The 15,326-nt window shown below is 37.9% G+C and overlaps 1 protein-coding gene across 3 annotated transcripts in view; it reads right to left on the minus strand.

Annotated features, from left to right (window-relative positions):
- The window catches only part of shank1 (SH3 and multiple ankyrin repeat domains 1), an 89,859-nt gene extending 81,512 nt beyond the window's left edge, over positions 1 to 8,347 (minus strand). For all 3 annotated transcript variants that reach the window (XM_023349328.1, XM_023349329.1, XM_014472939.2), the window contains exon 1: positions 8,035 to 8,347. The gene's annotated coding sequence lies outside the window, so the exon portion shown is untranslated. The remainder of the gene's footprint in view (positions 1 to 8,034) is intronic.
- Between the last annotated feature and the right edge of the window lie 6,979 nt (positions 8,348 to 15,326).

Consider the following 15,326-nt stretch of genomic DNA (forward strand, 5'->3'; position numbering starts at 1 on the left):
ATGATAGGCCGAATAAATTTATTAAAAATGACAATCTTGCCCAAATTTTTGTATTATTTTCAAACACTTCCATTACCGCTGTCAGATTCATTTTATGACAGTCTGGACAAACTATTTAATCAATTTATTTGGAGTAATAGAAAAGCAAGACTCCGCTTAAAACTACTCTATCTGCCCTATGAAAGAGGTGGACTTCAAGTCCCTAATCTCAGATGGTATTATATGGCCGCCCAACTAACATCAGCTACCCACTACTTTTGCCCGACGACACCTCCAGCCTGGGTAGATATTGAACAGCAATCTGTTCCAGACTTCCCCTTAAATACCTTTCTATATTCTTCAGACTTAAAGACATTAAAAAAGACCACAAAAAAACCCTTTTTAAAAAATACGATTACAAACTGGTATGCAGCACACAAACATGTAGGTGAGCGTCCAGAGCTATCACAATTTACCCCAATCTGGGGTAATGAAAGGTTCATCCCAGGAAAAAATGATGGAGGATTTAAACTATGGAAAACCAAAGGCATTCAGAAAATTAAAGATCTGTATGTTGATGGCAAGTTACTTACTTTTGATCAGCTATGTAAGAAGTATTTAATACCCCCAAAACATTTTTTTAAATACTTGCAATTGAAAAACGTTATGTCATCAAAACTGAAACAAATAGTTGACATTCCACCCTTAACAAAAATAGAAGAGGTGTGTGTTGGAGACTCAAAAGGGAAAGGTTTTCTCTCTGTGTTCTATAATTTGTTAATGCTTTCCTCTAGGGACTCAGCAATAGATAAGTTGGACGCTTGGAGAAGAGATACTTTCGAAGATATAGATGAGGAAGACTGGAATCTGGCCTGTTTAAAAGCACAAAAACAAACGATAAACACACGATTTAAACTTTTGCAATATAAATGGCTTATGAGAACCTATATAACACCAGTTAAGCTTCATCATATGTCCAGTGATATTCCAGATACTTGCACTAAATGTTTGTTTGAAAAAGGAACTCTTCTCCATTGTTTGTGGGAATGTCTTAAAATTCAGAAGTTTTGGAAGGATGTTATTGGGTGTCTATCTGAATTGTTTAAGGTGAAAGTCCCATTAGAGGTTAAAATCTGTGTACTAGGAATATACCCAGCGGAATTTAAACAATCACAGAGGAAAACTAAATTGATAGACTATGGACTTCTTCAAGCCAGAAGATCTATAGCATTATGCTGGAGAGGCATGGATGCACCCTCCCTGGGACTCTGGAGGAAGGAAATTGCAAATTCACTCGGACTGGAAAAGCTAACATACATCGCCAAGGGTAAACAACGGGATTTTGAGACTCTCTGGGAGCCATATATGAAGATCATAGGGACTGAAGGTGGAACTTATTAATGGCTGTCTTGTCTACAGTTTCTATTCATATATTGTTCTGTTATTTTTCTTTCTTTTTTCTCTAAGTTAATCTAAAAGATTTTTGATATTTTTGGAACCAAACAAATGCAGGTTTGAAGGGTGAGTGTGGGAGTGAATGCAAGAGTGTATAAGTACATGTTATAATGTTAAGTTTGTTGTGTGTAAATTTGTTATGTCAAAAAAGAGAAAATTCAATAAAAAAATTTAAAAAATAAAAAGCACAACAGCAAAACAAATAATAGACATGACCTGTTTGTCTGTTTGTCTAGTTATGATGCATATAAGTTGTCTTTGGCTTGTGTACGTACATCTGTTGAATAAAGTAAATAAATCACCTATGTTGAATTGCAAAAAAAAAAAAAAAAATACACAGCAAAAGTATTCAAATCCCTTTTCCACATTCTGTCACCTAAAATGAGTCACCAAGAGGTTTAAAGGACCCAAAGCATCACTAATCAACACAGAAATGGTTCAGTAAAGAGAAAATCAACTTTCAAGGTAATCTCAACTCTGCAGAAAAAATGCTGAAAAAATGAAACATGAAATGATTTAAAATCAGTGAGCACAAAAGGCTGCCCTTTTGAAATGTTTTAGGACAAAATGTAGCGCCATTTTAATGGAAATCGGGATTTAAGATGGCCGTTCAATTATGCTATAAATGTTTCCAGTTTTCTCTTATTTCACTTTCTATTCTTACTGACACTGACTCCGACACCTTCTTATCTCAGATAACCAAGTATTAACCAACAATTTGGAAGCGCCAACTGGACAAATGTCTCAGAAGAGACACCAAACCAATGTGTGATTTCCTTCCTCGCTGACACCAAGAGTTTTGTCCCAAAAATCTCAGAACCATCGCGCTTCAAGGCTTCAATTTCAACCATTTTTTTTCTACCGGAAGTAAATGGTATCACCTGTGTCTGCAAAACACTCCAACAGCCCATTAATGCCAGACAGGACCATCGCTCAGATGTGACGAAGAACCCACAGACGGTGACATGATTAACAGTTGCTGTCGCTCAAAGACAGGTGGCTGCAGGTGAGCGACAGAGGGGAAGGAAATCAGAAGAAACAAGAGAGAGAGGACAGGGCTGAAGTAGGACAAAGCGCAGGGGAGGTCTGTCTGTCCCAGTTCAGAGGCTTACCACCAGTAAGAGCCAGAGAAGAAGTGAGAGAGAGAGGAAAAAAACTGAAAGGAGTGAGAGATGGAGAAGCCTAAATCTGGAGGTATGAACTGCATCACCCCGAGCTGTGCTGCAGGAAGAAAGCCGAGCTAAACTCCCATGCAGTTGAGCAAATAAACCAAGAGGGAGGCTGGAAATAATAAACCTTAGAGAAAGTCGAACTCTGGCAATGTTTCAACACTGAAGCAACCGAGCAGATGGACGACCAATTCGAAAGAAACAGTTCATTTTCCATACAAACCTGCCCTTCTTTAATTATTTTACTAGAATAATCATGTCTGTAAATCCTTTTTTGTGCTCTTAGGCCCTCTTTGAGTCGTACTCACCAGAACTGAGAGCGTGTTCTGCAGAGATTGTGGGCCCCTGATCCCCACGGAGGGATCTGCACGGCTGGAAACGCTGATTCGCTGCAGAGTCCTCTCATTCCGGGCTAAACTTCGCTGACCCAGATGATATTAATGGGACTTGAATGTCAATTCCAACTACTGGCACCGAGCGTGGGCTGTTTGCTGGAGTTTGGCGCTGTCTCTTTGCCAAATAATGCTTGAAGCAAAGATGACATGGCAGTCAGCTGTCAGCTGCAGCTAAATTGGTTTGTTGAACCAGATCAGCGAGACTTCCCTGGGCTAAATTATCTCCCATAGAATGAAAGCAGAAATTAGGACTGTAAAACGTTAGGAAGACATTGAATAAAGACGTTACAGCAAAGACTCACCCAGACATGAAGCTAGAACTCTATAATAAATTAACGCCACTTATAAGTACGTTTCATGTTTGAAATAAAGTTATTGTGGAAAAAAAATAAAGTAAGAGAATGCGAGGGGAGGAAACTGAACTGCTGCATAAAAAATGTGGAATTTGTCCAGAAAAAATAATTTAGGGGAAGAAAGGTGAGCTAAAGGTTTTCAAAGTTAGCTGAAGCACCAAGCAAAAAATTACCTGCTCTGACGTCTAGCCATCACAATTTGACCCTTGTCAATCTAATTAAGCTTAAGTTGAAATCCAGAAACTTGCTCATTTTTCCTGCTTCTTATTCATGAACAGAAAACACATCAGTCCTTATGTTATGGCTGATTGGCGTAAGTCGGATGCGTGTTGGTGATGCATGACATTTGCAAATCGCTGCATGTCAGACGTTCATGTACCTGAACTACGGAGTAAATCGGCTCAAACATCATGTCTTCTTTCACATTGGAAAATTTGCACAATAACCCACTTAGCTTGATGCATACCCACAATGCATCACTATAAAACTGTCACTTCGATAAACCTTTGATGCCACCACTCCTTTCAAACTCATTAATTCACCTTTAGGTTTGAACTGAACCGCTCCTTCTTGCTTTAGCCAGATACTTTAGTTTTATTTCAAATTTCTTGATTATATTTCAGTCGTTTAAAGTGGTTTTGTTTAATATCTTTCCAGGCTTTTTGAAAATCTGTCAAAGTTTTTCTTCAAACTTTGGCTGCATTTTTGCTGATTTGTGTCCCAATATCTGCCAAGACTAGCAGATAAATAATCTGGGAAAGTCACATCTTTAAGAAACAGGCAAAAAGTTCATCCATCATTCAGTTTAACTTTCACTATATATCTCACTGAGAATTACTTTGTCGGTGATAAAAATCCATTTTATGTTCACATCTTTGGTATTTTTTATAGATTCAGCTAAAGAAATTGGGTCAAATTGTGTTTTACCCCTTGACTTCTGTGTAAATGGTCAGGCAGAACAGCCAAATAATAGGAAACTTTATAAAAAGACAATCAGAAAGCCAGAAAAAATAAAATTACCTTAAAAAAATACAGCTGAACCTAGGTTATCATAGGAATTAGTCAACACAACCAAACAGGTAATATGTGAGAATACTTGAGACGCCCTTTAAAATATCTAGAAATGGCTATTTTAATAGTTCAAATACTAAATATACATTAATATGCAATAATATCCAAAATGGAAACCGTCTTAGCACGACTTTAGAAGCTCAAATCTACAGTCTTCCTTATTTCTGTTCTTCAGCAGCAAGGAAAAAGAATGCACTTGGCTTCCAAGTTGCAATTTAATTTCAATATTTTAGATAATCTCTACAAAACGAACTGCAAATAGATAAACTTTCCATGTATAATTTGGATTTATGTTCCACAAAAAATCCTTTAATAGGCTGCAGTCAATGTATCTCTATTCCCTATATTTAAGTAGTTCTTCTTCTCTCTTCTAAGATTTACAGGATAAATATGCAACATTTTTGGTAGTTAGTTTCATTTTGAAGAGGATTTCAAACTTCACACTTGCCGATTGCTAACCCCCTAGTTGGAGTTGGAGTCTGAACTCGACTTTAGGAACCACAGTTAATATGAGAATACTGGGAGTCCATTGTTCCAAAAAGAGTTGCTGCCCTTCCTGACAAAAAGGCAGAGCACCAGTTTAACCACCAACAGGGAATGGTTCCAGTTTGGAAGCAATTTGTTACACCTGCAGACCTGTAAGCGACCTGTTGAGTAAGGATGGCACATCAAGAAAAGGTAAGTAGGATGGAATTGGTTGCAGTGCACTCCCAACATAACCCACATGCTTTCAGTTGCACACCGTTATTCCTTGAGGGTTCATTCACTCCAGCCCATTTTCAAAAATGTACTTTCAACATGTTTTCACACCTAATAGTCCGGGACACTCGGTTCAGTTGGGAACTAAAACTGTAACATTTGTTAATTTTTCAGCTGCTGTTCTCTTTCACTCTGCATTGTGTCAAACGAACCAAATCCTTTGAGCAACCTGTTCCCCTCCTCACCTATGGGGGCGCTGCACCAAGAGCCACTGAAGGAAACGACACAAAAACCACTAAAGAAGACGCAAAGCGCGACTTCCTTCTTCACAAAATGTGAACAAAAATGGATTGGTGTCAGATTTTAGTAGTTGGCAGATTTCACGACACATTTTTCCCACTAGTATTAGATTCACATTTGTTTAGGTTTTATTACCCAGAATGCCTTGCACTGTATCCCACTTCCTGCTTTTGATTTAACACGTAATTAAACTCTGATGCGGACCAAAAAAGCGAACTCTGGTCCACCTACAAACCTTGTTCTCGGTCCGGTTGAAGTGAACTTTGGCGCGATCTGAATGGCTACGTGAACACCAATCAAACCAAAAGCAGGAAGTGGACTGCAGCACAGGGCATTTTGGGTAAATACAACCAAGACAAACCTGAGTGTCTAGTGCTAGCAGGAGAAATGACTTCTGGTTTTTTACAAAAGAAATCCTACAACCCCTAAAATCTGACGCTCAATGTCTTCCTCAAAGGTTTCTGTGTCATTTCCTTCAATGGTTATTGGTTCAGCGCCCCCACAGGCGAGGAGGAGAACAGGTTTTTCAAAGGGATTGGTTCATTTGACACAGTGCGGTGTGAAAGCTGCTTCCGAGTCTACCCGACAATCAGGTGTGAAAACATGCTAAGTTCTTCAGATCTCCAAATTTGACTTTTCTTGGTGCCCAACCGTTAATCAGTTTATGTGTTTTGCTTTTGTTCTCTCTGAGATTTTCCAAGTTCTCCAGCTTCCTCCCACTTTCCAAACAAACCTACGTTAGTAATGCATTTAGTTTGTGTGCTGCTGAGTTGCGTTAGACGGTACATCATAAGAAAGCCCGGCTCTCTTGAGGCCAAATGTAAAGCAATTTGAGTTGGTATGCAACTCTGCCTGGAGTGTAACGACTGCTTGACATCAGTGAGTGGAAAGAGTTTTTGAACTCTCTTTTATCTCCACTCCACGGCGACATCAGCTCTCCATCAGCTCTCCATCGCCTAATGGTGTCTCCACATCAGCGTGTGGCTGGAAGTTCACAGTTTCACTGCTGTAAATTGAGCTGGATGCTCTGCAGTTTGAGGAAGCGCTCCTCTGTCATTACCCTCCTCACATTCAGAGCCTGGAAAGCAGGTGTTGGCGTGGGTGATGTCCCTGCATTGTCGTTATTCTGCGAAAACTCAACTCAACTCCCAGTCACGTTTGAAACACCTACAAGTCCTGCCAAACCTGCTCTAGTGTGTAATTATATACACCTTCAGCAGAGACAATGGCATCTATACACTGCAAAAATACAAAATCCCACCAAGTATTTTTGGTCTAGTTGTAGTGCAAACACTTTAGTACACATGAAATAATTCAAAACTAACTTACAGGTAACTTTTCAGCAATATATGAGCTTGTTTTAAGAAAATAATTTATTAACATTGATTTAAAAAGTACTAGTTACAAGTGAAATAATCTACCAGTGGAACAAGACATTTTTCCAATATTATAAGAAAAAATGTCCTGTTCCACTAGCAGATTATTTCACTTATAACTACGATAACAAATATTGCTGGACGATAAATTGTCTCAGAAGTTATTGCAATGTACAATAAATATTGTTGTTCTAAGACAATTTTCAAGTAACATAATGGCAATAATGGAGTAATAATGCAAAAACACACTCAAAGATGAATAAACTTTAAATTTAATGGTAGAACTGGAAGATATTTTAAATATCCAAAATGAATAAACAAAACAACAAATAAAATGATTTTAAAAGTCTCTAAATGAAATTATCCACCAGTAAAACCAAAGCACCAGACTGAAGACATGATAAATCATGCAAATTATTGAGCTTTGCAATTAATTGATTCATTGATATTTGCAAGTCTTTTTCTACCAATATCAAGAAATTATTAACTTACAAAAAGCTCCTATATCTTGCTGAAAAGTTACTTGTGAGTTAGTTTTGTCTTAGAAACTAGACAAAAGTTTCTGCAGTAGAAACTAGACAAAAATACAAAAGATTTTGTGTTTTTACAGTGCAGAGGCGGAGATCATGTCAGAACATTGTGCAGGAATGAAGCCGTTGAAGTGAGAAACATCCTCAGCAGAAACTCCTGCTACATCTCATATTTCCTCCCATGTATCCGTGTTCATGTTCATTCATGCTTATCCTGCCTCCGTCTGCATGTCAGGGGAATCTCCGTGTGATTCAGGGTGATTTTGTGCACCGCTTGGTGTTTTAACGTGAACAATGAGACGCTCTGTGCCGCACATCCTTTGACAGGCATGCAAACGTATGTGGGTGGGATTATCAGATTGTCACAACGGTAAATCTGCGTTATGATTTTATTTATTTTTTTTTTTATCTGGTGCACAAACATTTTCTTTCCCCTTGCAGATGTGGGAAAATATTCTGCATCCTCAGCAGATCCACAATTGCATTTCCTGCATGTATACTTCCTGCATGCACAGAGAGGCAATGTTTCACATCATTGCAGTTAACTTGAACATTCACGTCCCCCCCCCACTCTCTCTCTCTCTTTAGGTCCTGCTGCACACAGACAGACCCCCTACTGACTCCCTCATCAAAAACCAAGCTTCCTCTGTCTCCATGCAACTCAGAGATGAAGAACACATTAAAAAAATGACAGGAAAGAGTCTTACTTTCTTTTATAATTCCTGGTGAAAATGGAGAATTCCCTCTGGAAGAAAGAAAGTGGGGATAAGTGAGGAAGAGGAGGAAGAGGAGGAGGGGAACCCAGTGGCTTCCAGTTGCAGAGAAATGAGGAGCAGCAGGAAGATGCAACAATAAAAACCTTCCTCCTTCAACAACGACCGCGGCGTTGAAGAGGTCACGGTCAGTCCCGGGTGCTGCTGGACGCAGAGGAGCGGAGCAGCAGCAGCATCTTCATCACCAGCTCCTCCTCGCCTCTCCTCCTCCTGCAGCAGCAGCAGCAGCTCTGTAGTAACACTTCTATCTGTTCAGTCCGACACACTCCCCATCCTTCGCCGCACGGCCCTCCCCTTCTCCAGCTCTCCTCGTCCTGATTGGCTGTCCCGCTCCGCTCCCCAGTTACCCGGATACAGGGCTCACCCCTCCCTCCTTCAGTCAGCATACCCCACTCCTGGGTTGCCAGGTTGGGTGGGTTTCCACCTAGTTTGGCTGCTTTTGAACACATTGGGCAGGAAGAAACTGATCTGAGCGGGTTGTTAAAAGTTTGGGGGTTTTATAAAGCATTCATAAGCAAAGTACTGTAATTGTGCGACAGAGAATTAGGGCCATGCCAACAAAAACCAAAAAAAATAAAATAAAATTACAAGAATAGAGTCAAAAGATTGCGAGAATATATAGGAAAGTCAAAATACGAGAATAAAACTGCAATACTGACAGGAATGTCATAATATTCTGAGAATAAAGTCATAAAATTATTTCAGTAAAGTTATAATATGAGAAGAAAATTGTGATAATGCGACAATAAAATCATAATAATGATATTCATATTATTACGAGAAGTCGTAATAATAAGAGAATAAAATTGTGATTATTTTTGAGAAATATCATGAAAATAAAGTCATTCAAGTCAAAATAATATCAGAATAAAGTCATAATATTATCAGGAGAAAGTTGACATGCGAGAATAAAATGTTAATGACAAAAGAAATCAGAATATTTTGAGAATAAAATCATAATATCACAAGAAGTCGAAATAATACAAGAATAAAATTGCAACAATGACAAAGTTTATTTTGAGATGTACTACGTGAATAAAGTCAATATTATCAGAAGAAAGTCAAAATACGAGAATAAAATTATAATAATGTCAATAAAGTCAGTATTACAATAATGTCATTATTACGATTAAAGTCATCATATTCCGAGAAGTATTACGAGAATAAAGTTGAAATATTACGAGGATACAGTCAGAATATTTCTAGAAGTCATAATAATACAAGAATCGAGTCAGAATTATTATTTTGACATTTTGTCTTGATATGCATCATAATAGTGTTGAAAAATAAAAGTTTTCCAACTCCCCCTGAGAAACTTTCCACTGGTTTCTTCAGCTTTTCTCTTCAGTGACTGCTTCTTTAGCCACTCATCCATTATTATTTTTAAACACAATCCTTTGGTAAGCTAACTGTAGCGCTGCACTTTGAGCTGACGTAACGGTAATTAAACGGTTGTTTACTTGGCAGTACTTGGCGGACCTCCAGTGGCCCAGGGACCACAGCTTGAGAAAGATCTGATTAGACAGCTTGGTTTAATCTCATGTTATTAGCTAATCGATTTGATTTGGACGGGTTTTACGTTGCGTTTTGGGCTGGAAACCCTCAGTCAGATCTGGCAACCTGCACCCCCCTCTATCTTTCTCTCTCTGTATCTTTGATGTTTGGGAGTTCAGTCTCTCAGCTGTAAAAAGAATATTATGTTTTCTCATCTTTTACAAGAACAGAGAGGGATCCACCCAACCTTTCAGATACATCAAATAATCCTGTAATCACCGTGTAAAACAACCACAACACAAAGACCTTCCCCACACAATCAACCAGAATCGAAGCACAATGTGCAGGAAAAGCAGGGAACTCACACAGAAATATGAATTAGAAATGAAAAGATGTGGATAAGAGGATGATGAGGGAAGCCGCCGCTGCTGCTGCAACGCTTATTATCATACAGAGAGGAAGACGGAGGAGAGGAGCTCTGTGGGAGGAGAAGGAGCTTCCTACAGACGAGCTGAACTGAATAGCAAAGAGATATTAACTCCATTATTCCATCAGTGGCCACAGTCGCTTTGATGAGCTAACCTTCGCTTTCATAGCTGAAAACTGGGGCGAGCGAGGAGAGTTAGGACGACTGTGTGCAGGAAATCCACCTTCAAACACTAAAACAGATGTTTTTTCAGTCACATCATCGTGATGGGGGGAACAAAAGGTTCTGCACTTCTCTTTTCTGAGAAGCTCTTGTTATTTCTCCCTATTATGCTTCCTTGAACAGGTTAGGATCGGTCTGTGGCTGAAACAAAACATGTTTATAACAATTTTTTGGGCCAAAATAATTTTTAAATAATGAGATTCCAGTCTGATCACTTCAGAATGAGCTGTTTTAGGGCTGCTGTCACTTTAAATCCAAATAACCTGCTGTTGGCCACGCCCCGCAACTCAAAACAGAAAAATAAATGCAATTATATAAAAATAGATCTTGGAAAAGCAGAAGTAGAGCCTCCTGTACAACCAACGAGAATGAAGCAACTGGTTTCTGGATGGTAAGTCAACAACAAAACATTTGACTTTTCCAGTAACTATCGTAAAACCAGCTGACCAAAGTGCTGGAAATCAACCTGGGTGATTTCCAGGTGATGGACTGGCCTTCACCGGGGTTGCTAGGTAACGCTGCAGTGCCCGTATAATGTGACTTAATCAGAAGGTTTTAGAAAGGGAAAATATATATATTTTCCAAAAAACGGATGGATATTAGTTTTTAAAGCATTTGGGCTGTTTTCAAAAAGCAGCATAAACCCAAATATTAGTACAAAAAGGTGCAAAATGAGAATCTCGATCTATAGGTCCCCTTTAAAGAGAATATAGCAACAATACTAAGATTTGATTCACTGCTGAATTCATGAAAAGACTGATGGAAATATAGACATTGTATCACAACAACCACTTCAGACAATTCAACTACTCTGGAGTCAAATGTGAGGCCATCTGCCTGGGCTCAAACTGCATCAAAAACGGCTATAAAAAATAATGGTACAGTCAAAGTCTAGACGTCAACCTCGCTGAAGGTGCAAAAACAAATGTACGAATAAAACCAACCAAAGTCACCAACTGTTTGAAAATCTGCAGAAAAGTTTGGAAACTTTCCCACAGGACTGAATATATAAAATACATGTAAAAAGCCCAGAGTGTGCCCACATCAAATCTCGGGCATGATGAGGCATCCTGCGCTCCTACACTGCAAATAAAACATCTCCTTAAAGCGATATTAATACCAGCGAGCCTCCAACACATTCAGTGGCATTAACATCCCATCTATTAGCCCCACGCTGCGTGTTCACAAGCAGATGTGGGTGAAATAAATAAACCCTCGCACAGCCGGGGCTGTCCACCTCGCTCTGTGACTCACACAGCTGCAACTTTCACACTGCAGGTATTAAAGCCACTGCCGATCTACTGGTTTCATTAAAGTCAGCGCTTCTCTGATTAATTATTTATCGGAAAGCAGATTAAAACGGGTTCTGTTCTCACATAAAGGACAACTAAACAGTATAAATTGAATCTAAAGTTGATTGATCTTAGCGATAAACAGCTATTTTCTTACAAATTTGAGTTTTCTCTCGTATGAAAAGGAACGAACTTATTTTTCATAATATGCTGGATTTATAAAAACAAAACAAAAACATGGTGAAACTTAAGGAACTTATCGAGTGTTTGTTTTTCAAATTACCGCATAAAGTCCATCTTACGTCCCACACCGGACTTCGTTTGACCGTCTGTCTTTCCTGTTCTGAGGAAGCCGCCATCTTTGTGTCCACGGCACCGCTTAAGGATGACCAGCGGCGCCCTCTGCTGGATGGCGGCCAAACTACAACACTGAGAGACGGTCCTAGCGGGCGTTATGAGTTGATCGATTCGATTTGGGCGTTGTGTTTGGGTTGTAAACTCTCAGATAAATTTGGCAACCCTTCCCCCTTTATCTTTCTCTCTGTGTATCTTTGACGTTTGGGAGTTGAAGTTTGTTTTTTGACCGGTGGCTTGGATAATAAGATGGCTAATATAATGAAAGCTGTGACATTTCTGCTCATTACTCCACCTCTGTTGAAAAGTCACCTTTCACCTGGGAAATAACCTCTAAAGTCTCTCTGAAACTTAATTTTCTTCAACATTAGTGACTGTGTTGGTTTTCTGATGGAAAAAAGACGATCGTATGCAGCAGTCAGCCATTTTTCAGGGCAGCAGCTGCAGAGTGAAATGCACATCCCCCACTAGGGTGGATTATGATCCCCTGAGTGAAGAACAGAGAACATGCAGTCATGTATTCATGTAAGGATTTACTGGAGTTGTTTTGTGTGTAAGAAGAAGATGAAGGATGATGCCCAAAAAGATGAAGGTGAAACTAATATTTCATATATTTTTTAAGCAAAAATGTAATTTATGCAAAGTACTGCATCAAGTCAGCCTGTCGCAATAAACAATAAATCAATTAAATGCATAATAAATTAAAACAAGCTTAATAATTTTTATTTGTATGATTTATTGTTTTTCTCTTTTCTCTCTCTTTCTAGGAGAGATGTTTTTGAAGAACAGTTTTGTTTACAGAGACTTCATAATTCATTTTATTTGATATTTTTGTTGCTTTGTTCATTTATTATTAAAACCCAGGTCCAGGGTTAATTGTTCATTAGAATGTAAAGTTTATTGCCGTTATATAACTTGAAATTGGTTTCAAAACAACAATATTATCATTTATCGCAATAACTTCTGGGACAACTTATTGTCTGGCAAAATTAATTATTGTGATCACATCAGTTTTTTTCATGCTGGACTAAATCTCAGCTGATGGTGAGTGACTATAAAAACTAGAGATCAGGTTCAAAATCTGAATTTAGTGATGCATTCAGATCTTCAGAAACACATAAAGACAATTACAAATTCGGTCTTCTATCACCTGACAAACATTTCTAGGATAAAAGGACTAATGTCGCAGCAAGATGTAGAGAAACTCATCCATGCGTTTATCTTTTATTGCAACGGTTTCCATTGCAAATGTGTGTAAAACCTTGTCAGCATCTAAAAATTACTATTTTGCAATTGCTCTTTCCATTAAACAAGAAATAGAATTAGAATCACATATTAATATGTTTGTTCACGTAATAAGTAATTCAATTAAGTTTTTTAAAAGTTTTCTGATGTTTTAGGTTGTTATTTATAATTGTCATTATTACTTTTATTATTAACATTTTGGGTCCAAATATTTTCTTGTCTTCTTGTGTGAATCAACTTGTAATCATTTTGCTTATGTAATATTAGTTGTTTGTTGTTTTTAAGACAATATAATGAACAGGGAATATGAATACCATAACATGGTTTTAATTACCAATCTCTAATAATTAGCGTCAGTAATATATATTTTATATATTAGAAGTAGAGCTTCCTGCACAATCAACAAGAATTAAACTGAGATAAGGGGTAGGATTAAATATGTGTTTACTTCTTCCTACGCCTTTTTAAACAGTACAGCTTTTTAAACTGCAAAAACACAAATTCTCAGTATTTTATGTCTAGTTTCTAAATATCTTATAATAAGAAAACTAACTTACAAGTAACTTGTCATCAAAATATAGGCACTTGTTTTAAGTAAATTTGTCTTTAATATTGACAAAAAGGTACTAGTATTAGCAGATTATTCCACTTATAACGTGGGAAAAATGTCTCGTTATAAGTGGAATAATCTAGGAGAAGCTATAATTTTACTTTTTAGATTCTGTCATGTATCGCTGCAGCTTTAATTCGAGCAGGAAAAACGTCTTTCCTGCCTTTCAACATCAGTATTTGTCATCGTCTCTTTCCAGCTCTTTTAACTGTAAAATCCACTATTTCATCCCTCTACTGTAGAAGCATCGTCTCCGTCTCATTCTCCTCACTGCCGTCATTATGGGAAATATGTTACACTTGGCAACAGAAATAGCAGCTTGGCTGAGAGCTAGAAAGAAAAGACAGAAGTGGGTCATGTGCTGCAAAAGGAGGAATGCTGCTTTTAGGATGAAAGGAGCAGAAGAAGAGAAAGGAGAGCAGGCAGAGCAGCTTTAAAATCAAGCAGATGAATATTTTAGAGGCGATGGGAACAAACAGCTTAACGCTAAAGGATGTAGCATCTTCATCCTTTATGGCACGCTTTCATCACGATCAGACAAAACCACAAAGGAACACTTCAGTTTAATTTCTGATTAGCAGAGAGGAAGAAAGTTGTGAAGTTTCAAGCATGGTTAAGTTTAAAAGATAAATCTCAGAGTTGATGAGATATTATGGACGTCAGCAAAGTGCAGACTGAAATACGAAAGAGCTGAAACTGATTTTCTACATCCAGAGTTGGGTAGAAACTAAGACATTTACTTGAGTAGCTTTTTTGAAAACAAACTTTCAGCAGTATTTTTCTTACGCTCTACTTTTAACTTTTACTTGACTAATTTTATTATGACGTATCTCTACTCTTACTCGAGGAAAATATCCGGATTTTTTACCCAGTGAACAAAAAACAAACATGTTTTAACCAGAAATTCACCAGACACACACCTGCAGTTTGTGTTACTTTGAGAAGCTTTTATTGAAAGAAACTGATTTAGAATTATTTTTTTGCCTGAATTTTTATTTCACTTTTATGTCATTTTCATCCTTAAAGTTTCCACTAACGTTATATTTTGGTTTGTCTGATGATGTAATTTTAAAATATTAAATGATTGATAATTTGAAAATGGCTGCAAACAAAAGCGCAGTTATACAACCGTACATCTTTGAAAAGCAGAAGTAGAGCCTCCTGCACAACCAACAAGAATACAGTAAGTGGTTTCTGCTAAAGATCTACAGTGTTCCTCATCTTCTCTTGGTGGTTCAGCCAATCAGCAGCAAGGAAAATAAATTGCACTTCTGGATTGGCTGCTTTGCAAACACCAGTAAATATCGAGTGAAGCAGCACAAGCTGCTGCTGTTGAAAAACAATCCACGTATCAGGAGAGTTACATTTCACAGAAAAATCTGCAAATACTAAACGGCAAATGGGTGAACCTCTGTTGTATTATAAATATTTAACAAAAATCCTGATTACTATATTATATTAAAAAAAACTAATATTTTGAATTTGTATTGGCCAGAGAAAATCAGCATGTGTGCCACAAATGGGCCCCATGCCTCACTTTTACCACCACTACTTTAAATATTTAATTTAAAAAAATATATTT

The sequence above is a fragment of the Xiphophorus maculatus genome, chromosome 16, assembly GCF_002775205.1.
Source record: "Xiphophorus maculatus strain JP 163 A chromosome 16, X_maculatus-5.0-male, whole genome shotgun sequence".
NCBI lineage: Eukaryota > Metazoa > Chordata > Actinopteri > Cyprinodontiformes > Poeciliidae > Xiphophorus > Xiphophorus maculatus.